Source organism: Nycticebus coucang, chromosome 18 (genome assembly GCF_027406575.1).
Source record: "Nycticebus coucang isolate mNycCou1 chromosome 18, mNycCou1.pri, whole genome shotgun sequence".
NCBI classification, from domain to species: domain Eukaryota; kingdom Metazoa; phylum Chordata; class Mammalia; order Primates; family Lorisidae; genus Nycticebus; species Nycticebus coucang.
Window position 1 is genome coordinate 38,249,773 of NC_069797.1, and position 12,335 is coordinate 38,262,107.

At 44.0% G+C, this 12,335-nt stretch overlaps 1 pseudogene; it reads right to left on the reverse strand.

The window, feature by feature from the left end:
* Positions 1 to 381: 381 nt before the first annotated feature.
* LOC128570566 (schlafen family member 11-like) lies at positions 382 to 5,443 on the reverse strand (annotated as a pseudogene).
* Between the last annotated feature and the right edge of the window lie 6,892 nt (positions 5,444 to 12,335).

The window sequence follows — 12,335 nt, forward strand, 5'->3', positions numbered from 1 at the left end:
TATGTATACCATGGAATACTATTCAGCTATTTAAAAAAATGGAGACTTTACATCCTTCGTATTAACCTGGATGGAAGTGGAAGACATTATTCTTAGTAGAGCATCACAAGAATGGAGAAGCATGAAGCCCATGTACTCAATTTGATATGAGGACAATTAATGACAATTAAGCTTTTGGGGGGGAGGAAAAGCAGAAAGAGGGATGGAGGGAGGGGGGTGGGGCCTTGGTGTGTGTCACACTTTATGGGGGCAAGACATGATTGCAAGAGGGACTTTACCTAACAATTGCTATCAGTGTAACCTGGCTTAGGGTACCCTCAATGAATCCCCAACAATAAAAAAAAATAATAAAAAACACAATTAAATTATAATGGTTTCAGCAAGGCCATTTTTATTAGAAAAATTGTTTTCTTTTGAAATCAAATATATCACAATTGTACTGCAACTAAAGTCTTTTGAAAATAATTTCATGCTTTTCAACACTGAACACATTGATTTGCTGTAAATGATAAATTTAGGCCTCATTATATAATGGTAATTCTTATTAAGACAGAAAATACCTAGATCTTTATTAACAGTTAAAGCCCCAGTTTTTTTTAAAGCTTGACTTCAGGTAGAGTCTGTTTTGGGAAGAGAGAGAAACTCGAAAAATCCTTAATTAAAACATCATCTTCGGATGCATTTGTCAAATTGATCTGAACTGGTTTGATTAGGGGGTGAAACATTTATAGTTGCCCTGTGTCTCTTTCCTGTCTATCAATCTTCCAGTTATAGCCCAGTAAAATCATCTCTGTAAAAATATCTCAAAAAGATTCAGATTTCATAACAACAGGTTAATAAAAATGCAAATGCTGGAAAAAAAACAAAAATAAACTCACTGATTTTTAAAAACAATACCTTTCCTAGTTCCCTCCCCCTTAGGGCTGATAAACACCTTTAGAACCAGATTTTGGTCTCCAATAATATTTCCCACTGAAAGCCATAGAAAACGGGTTAATGTTGGTTTTCTCTGGACCTATAACTCATCTGTTCAGTGACTACTAATGTTTACCCTCTGAGTAATGGTTTTTGCCTTCACATACCAGTCCCTATCTTCAGTGCAGAAATTCTGAGCTTCGTCAATGATGATATGTTGAATGCTGACTATATTTAAAGTCTTTTTCTTTCTTTCTGAGACAGAGTCTCACTGTGTCACCCTGGGTAGAGTGCCATGGCTCACAGCAACCTCAAACTCTTAGACTCAAATGATCCTCCTGCCTTAGCCACCTGAGTAGCTGGGATTACAAGCACCAGCCACAACACCCAGCCTGTTTTTCTATTTTTAGTAGTGATGGGGTCTTATTCTTGCTCAGGCTGGTCTCAAACTCCTGAGCTCAGGCATCCCACCCCCTTAGCATGCTAAAGAGCTAGGATTACAGGTGGGAGCCACCGTACACTGCCGTTCAAAGTCATTTTTCGTGAAAGTTTTCCAGGCCACTGCCTCAGAGATGATTTTTTTTTTTTTACTGTAAAACTTAAAATGACACACTCAGGTTTTCTTTAACTAAACGAAGGAAGAAAATTACTCGATCATGCTCCCTGAACACAATCTGTTGCCATAGACCCCTTTACCACTAAATCTCAAGAAACAAGGTGACTTAGCAGAGAAAATTAAACCCAAATTAAATAATGCTTAGAGACATAAGTTCCACTGCTTACCTGATAAAGCTCCTAAGAGTCTGGTTCTCACAAATGTAGAGAATTCCATGTTCCCCACAGTGAAACACAATCCTGATTTTCTCCATGATCTTCATGGCCATGATAGTCTTCCCCGAGCGGGCAAGCCATGGACAAACAATTCTCTGTCCTTGCACAGGTTTTTGGAAAATAGCTCATACTGTTGGGCTGTGAGCAGATTTAAAACCTCACAGCTGAGCTGGTCACTCAGGAGGGACCTGAAGCTGAGGAGGACGATCACCAGGGCCTGCAGCAAGGCTTCCTCTTTCTGGGTGTCCACAAGGGAATAGGACCTGGGGTAACCTATGGGACGGACTGCACCCCCCCAAGCTCTCTGTGTTGCTCTCAGCACTCAGGCGGAGGACCTTCGCCATGACGTACAGCTTCCCAGTGTAGCCCCCCATGTTCACCAGCTTCTGCTTCAAAGTAAAGGCTATGAAGGTGCAGTAGCCCTGCCCCCAGCCTCCTGCTCCCCGAGAATGGTGTAGAGAATGGGGGGCTGTTCTGTGCTATCAGCAGAGCATCACAGATGACTCCCTCCTTCTCTTGCAAGTTCAGGTTGACAGCCCAGCTTCTGGAGAAGATCAAAATTCCCTAGGAGACAGGACGCCTTTCCCAGTGTATTAACTCCTCCAGTCCTTCATGCTCTGAGACCAGCTCCTGCCAGAGGGATTCGGAAGTCTGTCTCAAATGATCCGATGGCACTAGATTTGGAAAAAATAGAAAAGATTTTTTTAAAGGTATTTTCGTTATTATGTATAGATCACATCTTATATCTGAAAGGGAGCATAGGTCCTCCGCCCCGTCCGGGCTGGGGCTGGCGGCCCGGCGGAGGAGCGGGCAGAGCGCAAAGGTTGGCGTTTCCGCGCTCAGACCTTCGCCATAGGGGCCCGGCATTGACCGTGGGAGCCCGGCTCCTAAGAAAGGCGGCGAGCGGCCACCCGCGCTGGCCCCGAGGGCGCCGGCGGACGGCAGGGGACCAGGCGGCGGAGGCGGCGGAGAGCGGGCTGCGCCCCGGGCCCCGGAGCGCTCCGAGAGGGCACCTCGCCGCCCTGCTGGAGCGATACGAGCCGCTGGAGGAGCCGGCCGCGGGCGAGAAGCCCAAGAGATCCCGGCAGAAGCAGAAGTACGGCAAGAATGTCGAGAAGGTCATCACCAAAGGACGCCGCTAGGTGCTCATCGGCCTGCAGGGATTCGCCGCGGCCTCTGCTGCCCCTTTTGGAGTCGCTACCAGCGCGGTTTCCTTTGTGCGCTAATGATCCAGAGGTGCTTGGGCAGGCACAGCGGAATGAATGGAGCCTCTGCCCTGGGAACAATGAACCCAGGAGCATTTCAGACTTGAACTCACAGCACACTTAGAAGAGAGAAAAAAATGTGTTTGTTGAATCGGATGAGGGTTATGAATGAGTCATCCCTACCTATCTGCTGAGATTTTCGTGACTCTCAGACACATGTGGATCTGATGATCAGTCCCTGCAGAGAATGACGTGGTTGAGTTTGGGATTTGAGCTGGTCTGCTAAAGCCCGAGCCTTCGGGTGAAGGTGGCAGGTCTTGACACTTGACAGATTTGAGCAGTGTGGGCCGGAAACAGAGTGGTGATTTCCACGGGGAAGAAAGGGTGTTGACCTCAACTACTCTGCTATATTCTCCTGAAAGGTCATGGGTCTCTGTTCTGAGGGCATCCCAGGAGCTGTTTATTTACCCACTTGTCCTCCCCTGTCCCACTCCTCTGCCACTCTGTCACCAGGAGTTTAATTACAGGCTTGAGAAGAAGGAAGGGAGAGAAAACCTCTTTGAAGGCTATGATGCTTTGATAACCGTGTTGACATGTGTCATGACGGTGTAAAATAGATAAAGCTTGTCATTTCTCACCCCCCCCAAAATAAAAGGGGGCATAATGTCCCCTCGCAAAGAATTGTCCAATTTAGGAAAAGTCCGTCTGGTGCAGCTCTCTTTAACCCACAAATCTGATGAACTGAATCAGTTGCCCTTCTGTGTATCTCATGGACAGTGGAGTGTGTCTATGGAATTTATGGACCTTAGAAAAAGAAAACCATGTATGTATTAAATTATTCTTGTATCTCAGATTCCTACTGTGGAATGTCAAAAAATCTTTGGATAAGCTAATAACTACAAAGATCTCAGATAAGTAAGAAAACTACAGTATCTGGTTGAAATGGGCCAAAGGCAGACCCGATATAGTAATTATCAGTTCCTTGACAACTACTGAGACACACTTAGGACATTTGTATATAATGTTCTACTGACAGATCTCACATTTAATATGTTCACTGTGTGAAGTTAAACCTGCCACTTTCCTCCTCTAGAAATCTCAGTTTCTTTTGCCAAGTAGGCGCTCCTGGACAAAACCTTGCTAAAAAAAAATATTTGGGCAGTGGGGAGACAGGTTTAACAAATATTGTCCATCATCTTGAATTCTTATTTCTTTTTACAGACACAATTCCTGCATCTAGGAAGCTGACCATAAGTGACCAATTACTCCACAGTGCCCCTTCCCTTGCCTACACTTATATGAGTGTAGTGATTTCCAACCCAGCAGAGCATCGGAATAATTTGAGAATCCTGCTGAAATGCATGTGCCCAGGCCTCATCCCTGAAAACTACATGTCTGTAAGTTCTTGGCAGGAACATGGACATCTGCATGTTTAACTACTTCCTGCAGTATTTCTGACAATCAGTCAGATTTGCAACCACTAAGCTAGATGATCTCTAGGGTACCTGAAACTCATTCCCAAGAGGCTTGTGCATTTTCACTTTACATACTTGAATTTGCATAACACGATCTCTCGCAGGTTTGTTTTTAACCAAGTGTATTAAATCATCTCCCTTTCTCTTAAAATAGAAACTGGCAGTGAGAACCTAGAAACAAACATTGTTGGGTGGCGTCCGTGGCTCAGTGAGTAGGGCACTGGCTCCATAAACTGAGGGTGGCGGGTTCGAACCCGACCCCAGCCACACTGCGACAACAGCAACAAAAAAAGAAAATCAAACATTGTTGGAGATCTGCTTTATGTTCCAGACCATTGTTAGAATATGCTTATCTGTAAAGTAAGGGCTTATGGGATAGACTCAGCTGAGATGCAAATGCCTCAGCCAACTCTGAAATTAACTCTGACAGAAAGAACATTTGATGCTTTTGGATTTCACCCCTCACATTTGAATAGGCTATCTAAGGCTGTGCCTAAATTTCACTGAACAGACACTTCACCCTTCCTTGATTCTATGTCAAGGTTCCTGAAGATCCACCATTTAAAGCTCTTGTTGGGGATCTTGACTGATGCTCTTCTATTCAGGATAATGCTTCCTCTTCCATGTTTGACTAGGTCTTTCCTGGAGTTTTAGTGAAACGTAAAGCCCTCGCTTTTAAAATTCTAATCCTGTGTGTTATCTTCCTGCACAGGCAGCTGCACTCATCCCAACCAAAACAAACCTCAACCAACAGTGGCTCTTGACTCTCAGAGTTGATCTCATGCTAAAGTGAAGAACAAGGTCATTGTTATGAGGTTCTAGAAAATTCCATGTAGAGGATTGTAATAAAGGAATCCATTTCCAATTTTTCCCTTTACTTCTTCTTTGGCGGGAAATCACCATTCACAAGATACCTGATTTTCACATTTTCTCACTCAGTAAAACCTTCCCCTATATGGAAATTAGGAAGAATTAAAGAAAGTAAATTTCAGCAGGTGTGAGGAGCTGAATGTTACAGAGAATTAAGAAGGACCTAGAGGGCGGCGCCTGTGGCTCAGTCGATAAGGCACCAGCCCCATATACCCAGGGCGGCGGGTTCAAACCCGGCCCCGGCTGAACTGCAACCAAAAAATAGCTGGGCGTTGTGGCGGGCGCCTGTAGTCCCAGCTACTCGGGAGGCTGAGGCAAGAGAGTCGCTTAAGCCCAGGAGTTGGAGGTTGCTGTGAGCTGTGTGAGGCCACAGCACTCTACCGAGGGCCATAAAGTGAGACTCTGTCTCTACAAAAAAAAAAAAAAAAAAAAAAAAACGACGGACTTAGAAATGCCGAAGAGGCAGAGAGGACAGGGAGGGAGGACCTTGCTCCCTCTTACCTGGGTCTGTGTCTACCGCCCTGCCCACCCATTCCTGGGCTGTCACGCCGCAGATGTGCTTCTCATTCACCATCCAAGATTTGGGGTCTTTTGAGAACACTCCACAGTAGGATGGCTCTACTTTAATCACACAGAGATAATCATACAACTCTTCTCCTTTAAACACATCTATGATTTTGGTTACCTTTTCCAAAGAGTAATGATTAACTTTTTCTTTGGCACATCCCAGGACTTTCTCTTATTATCCACACTAATAAAAAGATTGCCTCCTGCAGTGTTAGCAAAAGCAGAGATTTACTGTGGAATTGTGGTTTTTGTTTTACATATTCTGAGCTTTTTTTTTTTTTTTTGACAGTCTCACTTTGTCACCCTCTGAGGTGCCGTGGCATCACAGCTCACAACAACCTCCAGCTCTTGGGCTTAGCTGATTCTCTTGTCTCAGCCTCCCCAGTAGTCTGAGGTGTGTTTTATAATGAAGTATTTAAACTCTACAGATTGAGACTCAGGAAAAGGCAGAATTTCAGGATGTTCGAGATGATCTTTTCGGAAAACTAAGTCAGCAGGATCTGAGTTGTTGAGAATTTCACCAGAAGAGTCTTTCCTCAACATTTCTGCATTCCTCTTCAGGAAACAGAATGCCTCTCTGGAATCCATGGCAAGCACGGAGGTGCCAGATCGACAGTACAGGGAAGGACTCAGGCTGCAAATGGGGGGCTTGACAGAACTGTCTTCAGGGAAAGGGTCACTGTCCCACAACTTACTAAGAAAAATGTAAGAACTCCTCCCTTGTTGCTTGGCCTCAAAGAAAGCCTGCAAATCTGAAGACCAAACAAGCTCTCTCAAAGACAGTTCTCCGCAGATGCCCATCCTCCTAGTCATTTTATTATTTATTATTTTTATTTTTTTTGCAGAGACAGAGTCTCACTTTATGGCCCTCAGTAGAGTGCCATGGCATCACACAGCTCACAGCAACCTCCAACTCCTGGGCTTAAGTGATTCTCTTGCCTCAGCCTCCCGAGTAGCTGGGACTACAGGCGCCCGCCACAACGCCCAGCTGTTTTTTGGTTGCAGTTCAGCCGGGGCCGGGTTTGAACCCGCCACCCTGGGTATATGGGGCCAGTGCCTTACCGACTGAGTAACAGGCGCTGCCCCCTCCTGGTCATTTTCATCACTCCCCCTGAGTGTAAGAAGGCACACACAGTCTGGGGAACTCTGTCCTTCCCTTGATCTTTCTGAGTTTTCTGCAGCTTATTTCTGTTTCCTTCTCCAAGACTCACTTCTCCTACTTTGATGACCAAGTCCGGGTAAGATGATTCTGCCACCAGAGATGAATTTCATTCTTCCATGTTCACTCTCCAACCAAAACCACTAAAACATGCAGATGAAGAAGTAGACTGCAAGTACACGCCAAATGCATTCATTAATTTAGTCAAAAATAATTTCTCACGTTTCCTGCTAGGTGCCCATGGCGTGTAAATCAAGGATGGGCAAAGCCCCTGCCTCTCGGAGCTTACCCTCTGATACAACCGGAGCTTACCCTCTGATACAACCGCAGGAACGTGTGATAAGCACTCTGACAGCAGAAGCACTTAAAGGGAACACTCAACCTAGTATGAATAGGGAAGCCTTTCTAGAGGAAAAGCCATCCAAGCTAAGATCCAAATGAGTCCAGGAAAGGAATGAGAGGTTGGATGAAAGAATTAAAGCGTTATCACCAGAGCGAATAGTATATGAGAAAGCCTAAAATCAGAAAAGGAAATTGTGTATTAAAGCAGCAGGGAGATGTTCAGTGTTGCAAGGTCTCAAGAGTGACAGTTGCATGGGCAGTGAGGAGAGAGTGGTGAAAGGAGAGGCTACAGAAAAGGCCACTGCTCACGACGGTAAGATGTCAACAAAGGGTTTGAAGGACAGGCGCGATATGAACGGACAGCCATTTTAAAAGACACCTTACTGGGCTGGGTTCAGTGGCTCACATCTATAATCCCAGTACTTGGGAGGCTGAGGCGGGTGGATTGCCTGAGCGCACAGGTTCGAGACCAGCCTGAGCCAGAGCGAGACCTCCTCTCTAAAACTAGCCGGGCATTGTGGTGGGCACCTTTATTCCCAGCCACTTGGCAGGTTGAGGCAAGAGAATCGCTTAAATCCAGGAGTCTGAGATTGCTCTGAGCTATGATGCCATAGCATAGCACTCTACCAAGGGTGACAAAGTGAGACACCGTCTCAAAAAAGAAATAAAAAGACACTTTACTGATGAAAAACAGATCTGTGGTTGTCAAAAGTTATGGGAAGGGAGAGGGCATGATAACAAAGGGGTTGCACAAAGGACAGAGTGATGAAACTGTTCTGTGGAGATGATAAGAATCTACTTGTGTGTTAAAACTCACACCAATTTGGTTATGGTGGTGATGATAAAAATCTACTGACTTGCATGTTAAAACTCAAAAAACTGTACAACAGAAGAGTTAATTTTACTGTACGGAAACTTGCTCAAAGCCAAGGGTATTTGATTTTAAACCCTAATGCGAAACCAAGACGCTTAAGCACCATACAAACTTGTCTGAAATTTGCTCAAAGCCAAGGGTATTTGATTTTAAACCCTAATGCGAAACCAAGACGCCTAAGCACCATACAAACTTGTCTCCTGAATTATTAGAACTCCCAGAAGCGAGCAGACTTTTCATGATTCTAGTAAGTATAACCATTCTGCAATAATCTCCCTCATATTGATAAGATTTATTTTATAAAATAAATTTGAGCCAGGATGCAGGGGCTCATGCCTGTAATCCTAGCAGTCTAGGAGGCCAAGGCAGGGGGTTTGCCCCACTTAGGAGTTCAGAGACCAGCCTGAGCCATAGCAACACTGGGTGTTGTGATGGGCGCCTGTAGTACAAGGTACTTGGGAGGCTGAGGCAAGAGAATGGCTTAAGCCCAAAAGGTTGAGGTTGCTGTGAGCTGTGATGCCAGGGCACTCTACCCAAGGTGACTAAGTGAGTGTCTCGAACACAAACGAACAAAAACCAAATTTCACCCAAGAAAACCCGGGTCAATTTCCTTTTTTATTATTATTAAATCATAGCTGTGTTAACTTCTATAAAAAAAAAAAAGGGAAGCAAAAGACATATGTAAAAATGGCACTGTCACAGGCGGTGCCTGTGGCTCAAAGGAGTAGGGCGCCGGCCCCATATGTCAGAGGTGGTGGGTTCAAACCCAGCTCAGGCCAAAAACTGCAAAGAAAAAAAATCGCACCGGCAGCACACCTGAGCTTATTCAAAACATCTTTAGACCCAGCAAAGAGAGTGTTCCTAAATAAGATAGAAAAATTATAAAGCATGATGGAAATAGAGGTTTCCTGAATCAAGATCTTAAAGTTTCCATCTAATAAATGATACCATAAAATGTTAAAAAGACAAGCTTAAAGTAAAAATAAAAATGTCCATATTTGCAGATAAAGTAATGGTAAGACTAGAAAATTCAAGGGATCAGTTTTTAAACTCATAGAACTAACAAATGAGTTTCATGAGGTCTCAGATACAAGACCAACATACAAAGATCAATTGGGTTTCTATATAGTAGCAATGAACATATGGAAAACAAAATTAAAATTATAATATCATTTATAATCATTCAAAAAAAACTTAGGCATAATCTAACAAACAACATATAAGTCTCAGATGTTGAAAATTCCAAAATGCTAATAAAAGAAATCAAAGGTGACTTAAATAAATAGAGAGATATCTGTATACATGAATTTGAACACTCAAGATAAAAAGCTGTCAATTCTCCCCAAATTAATAATGTGGTTTTGACACAACTCCTATCAAGTCCCTGCAAGCCTCTTTGTACATAGATGACTGGCTGCATAAGGAAAAAAACTTTTTATAGTTCTCAAGTTTCAAGTTCTGAGACCAATAACATTTGCTGACCAGAACTTTGTAACTTTCTCTTTGCACTGACAACTTCCCTTTTGAGTTTTTGTTTTGTGTTTTGTTTTATTTTTGAAAAAGAGTCTCACTCTGTTGCCAAAGCTAGAGTGCTATGGGGTCAGCCTAGCTCACAGCAACCTCAGACTCCTGAGTTCAAGAGAGCCTCCTGCCTCAGTTTCCCCAGTAGCTGGGGCTACAGGTGTGTACCTCAACACCCAGCTATTTTTTTTCTATTTTTAGTAGAGACAGGCATCTCACTCTTGCTCACACTGGTGTTGAACCCCTGAGCTCAAGCAATCCTCCTGCCTCAGACTCCCAGAGTGTTAGGATTATAGCATGAGCCACCGTGATGGGTGAAAGAACCAGACCAGCGCCATCTTAAGAGTTAAGTTGAGCTTCCCCTTCCATTTCACTCAGTAAGTTCCACTTTCCAGACAACCCCAGGCAATTCCTGGAAATCATGAGACAACCGCTCACCAATCAGCGACCTCCACCTAACCAATGCAGAAGCGCCCCCTTTGTTTCAAGCTGTGCACACCCACCTGCTCCGCGGGACCATAAGAACACCCTGCTCCAGAGCTCGGGGCTCCTGGCTTGGATCCATTGCAACTGAGTCCCCAGGAGCCCAAGTTCCAACTTGCAATAAAAGGCCCTTTTGCTTTTGCATTACACTTGGCTCCCTGGAGGTCTTTGTGAGGGATTTCGAGATCTGGGCACAACACTGGGCCCCTTTTGAATTTTTTCCCCCAGAAACTGTGGAACTTTCTTGCAGCCACCAGGTAACTACAAAGCCTTACATCTATTTGTCCAAGGAAGAAAAGATAAAGCAAAACCCCATCACAGACATCACAAATCCTGCCCAAGGACCACCTAAACAACCTACTCCCTGAGTCCCACTGGTGCACAAGACTGAAAGAACAACCAAACTCAACCCCTATCTCATTCTACTAGTAAAATCCTAGCCCTGGAAGGGACTTATCCACTGTTTTTAACATTATTTGTTACTGTGCTCTACACTCCACCCCAGGCATAAAGTGATGGTTACTCACTTCATGCGTTATTCATTTCACCTCCGGAACAATCCTTGACCCCACAGGTCAGAGAGGCAGATTTGAGCCTCTCCATTCCTCCCACCCCCTGGTTGCCACATCCTCCACAGTAATTCTCCTTTCTTAACAATCCTCATTTTCTCAATAATTGGCCTTCTGTGCAGCAAGGAACAGAGAAAACTCTCTTGGGTCTTCATTAATACATATAAACAAAATTGTTCTGAAATATGTAATGGAAAGGCAGAGGAACTGAAACAGCTAACACAATTTCTTTAAAAAGAAGAATAAAGTGGAAGGAATCACTCTACTTGATGTTAAGACTTAATAGATCACTACAGTGATCTAGACAGGCTGATCACGGAAATGGATCAATGGAACAGAATAAAGAACCCAGAAAGAGCTCCACACATGTACAGCCAACTGATTTTTGACAAAGGTACAAAAACAAGTCAGGAAAGGATGGATAGTATTTTTATGAATGGTGCCAGAGAAATTAGATGTGTATAAGGAAAAAAATGAAACAAACAACAAAAAAACCCACCTAAAACTAAACCTCACACCTCTACAAAAATTGAACTGAAAATGGATCACAGATTTATTATTTACTTATGCATTTATTTATTGATTGATTAATTTTGAGACAGAGTCTCACTATGTCACCCTCGGTACAGTGCCGCAGCGTCACGGCTCACAGCAACCTCAAACTCTTGGGTTCAAGCGAGTCTCTTGCCTCAGCCTCCCAAGCACCTGGGACCACAAGGGCCTGCCACAGCCTCCGCTATTTTTTTTTGTTGCAGTTGTCATTGTGGTCCAGCTGGCCCAGGCCAGTTGGAATCCGCCAGCCTGGGTGTATGTGGCCGGCGCCCTATCCACTGAGCTACGGACGCAGCCCCAGGATCACAGATTTAAATGTAAAATTATAACATGTCTACAATAAGTAAATAGTGAAATAAACTGTGCTACATCTGTATTAAGGAATGCCATCCAGAAATTAAAAGGAGCAAACTATTAATACACACAGCTGGATGGCTAAAGAATCACAGGATCTGGACTCCCAAGCACAAGGTTTATTGGTGGTCTTAAAATTGCAATTTGAGGAGCACAGATTCTGGGAGCGTTTAGAATTCCGTCCTGTCGGGCGATTTTCTGGGTATATTTTTTAAGGGAAAGTAATGAACTTAGTACAATCTGCCCATCTATAAATTAGTTATTCTGACTGGTAAGAAATAATTACCATTACTAGTTTATTGCTTAGTGCAAGGGTTTCTAGGCACGATTCCCTGATTCAAAGTTTTTGGGCCAGGTGCGGTGGCCTGCAATCCTAGAACTTTGGGAGGCTGAGGCAGAAGGACTGCTTGAGGCCAAGAGTTCAAGAGCAGCCTGAGCAAGGGGGAGACATCTCTACCAAAAATGGAAAAATTACCTGGATGTGGTGGCCTGCACCTGTAGTTGCAGCTACACGCCGCCTACTGTATGATTCTATTTCTATAACATTCTTAAAACGACAAAATTACAGAGAGATAATATACATTGGTGTGTGTCAGGGAGTAGGTAAGCAGCAGCTCC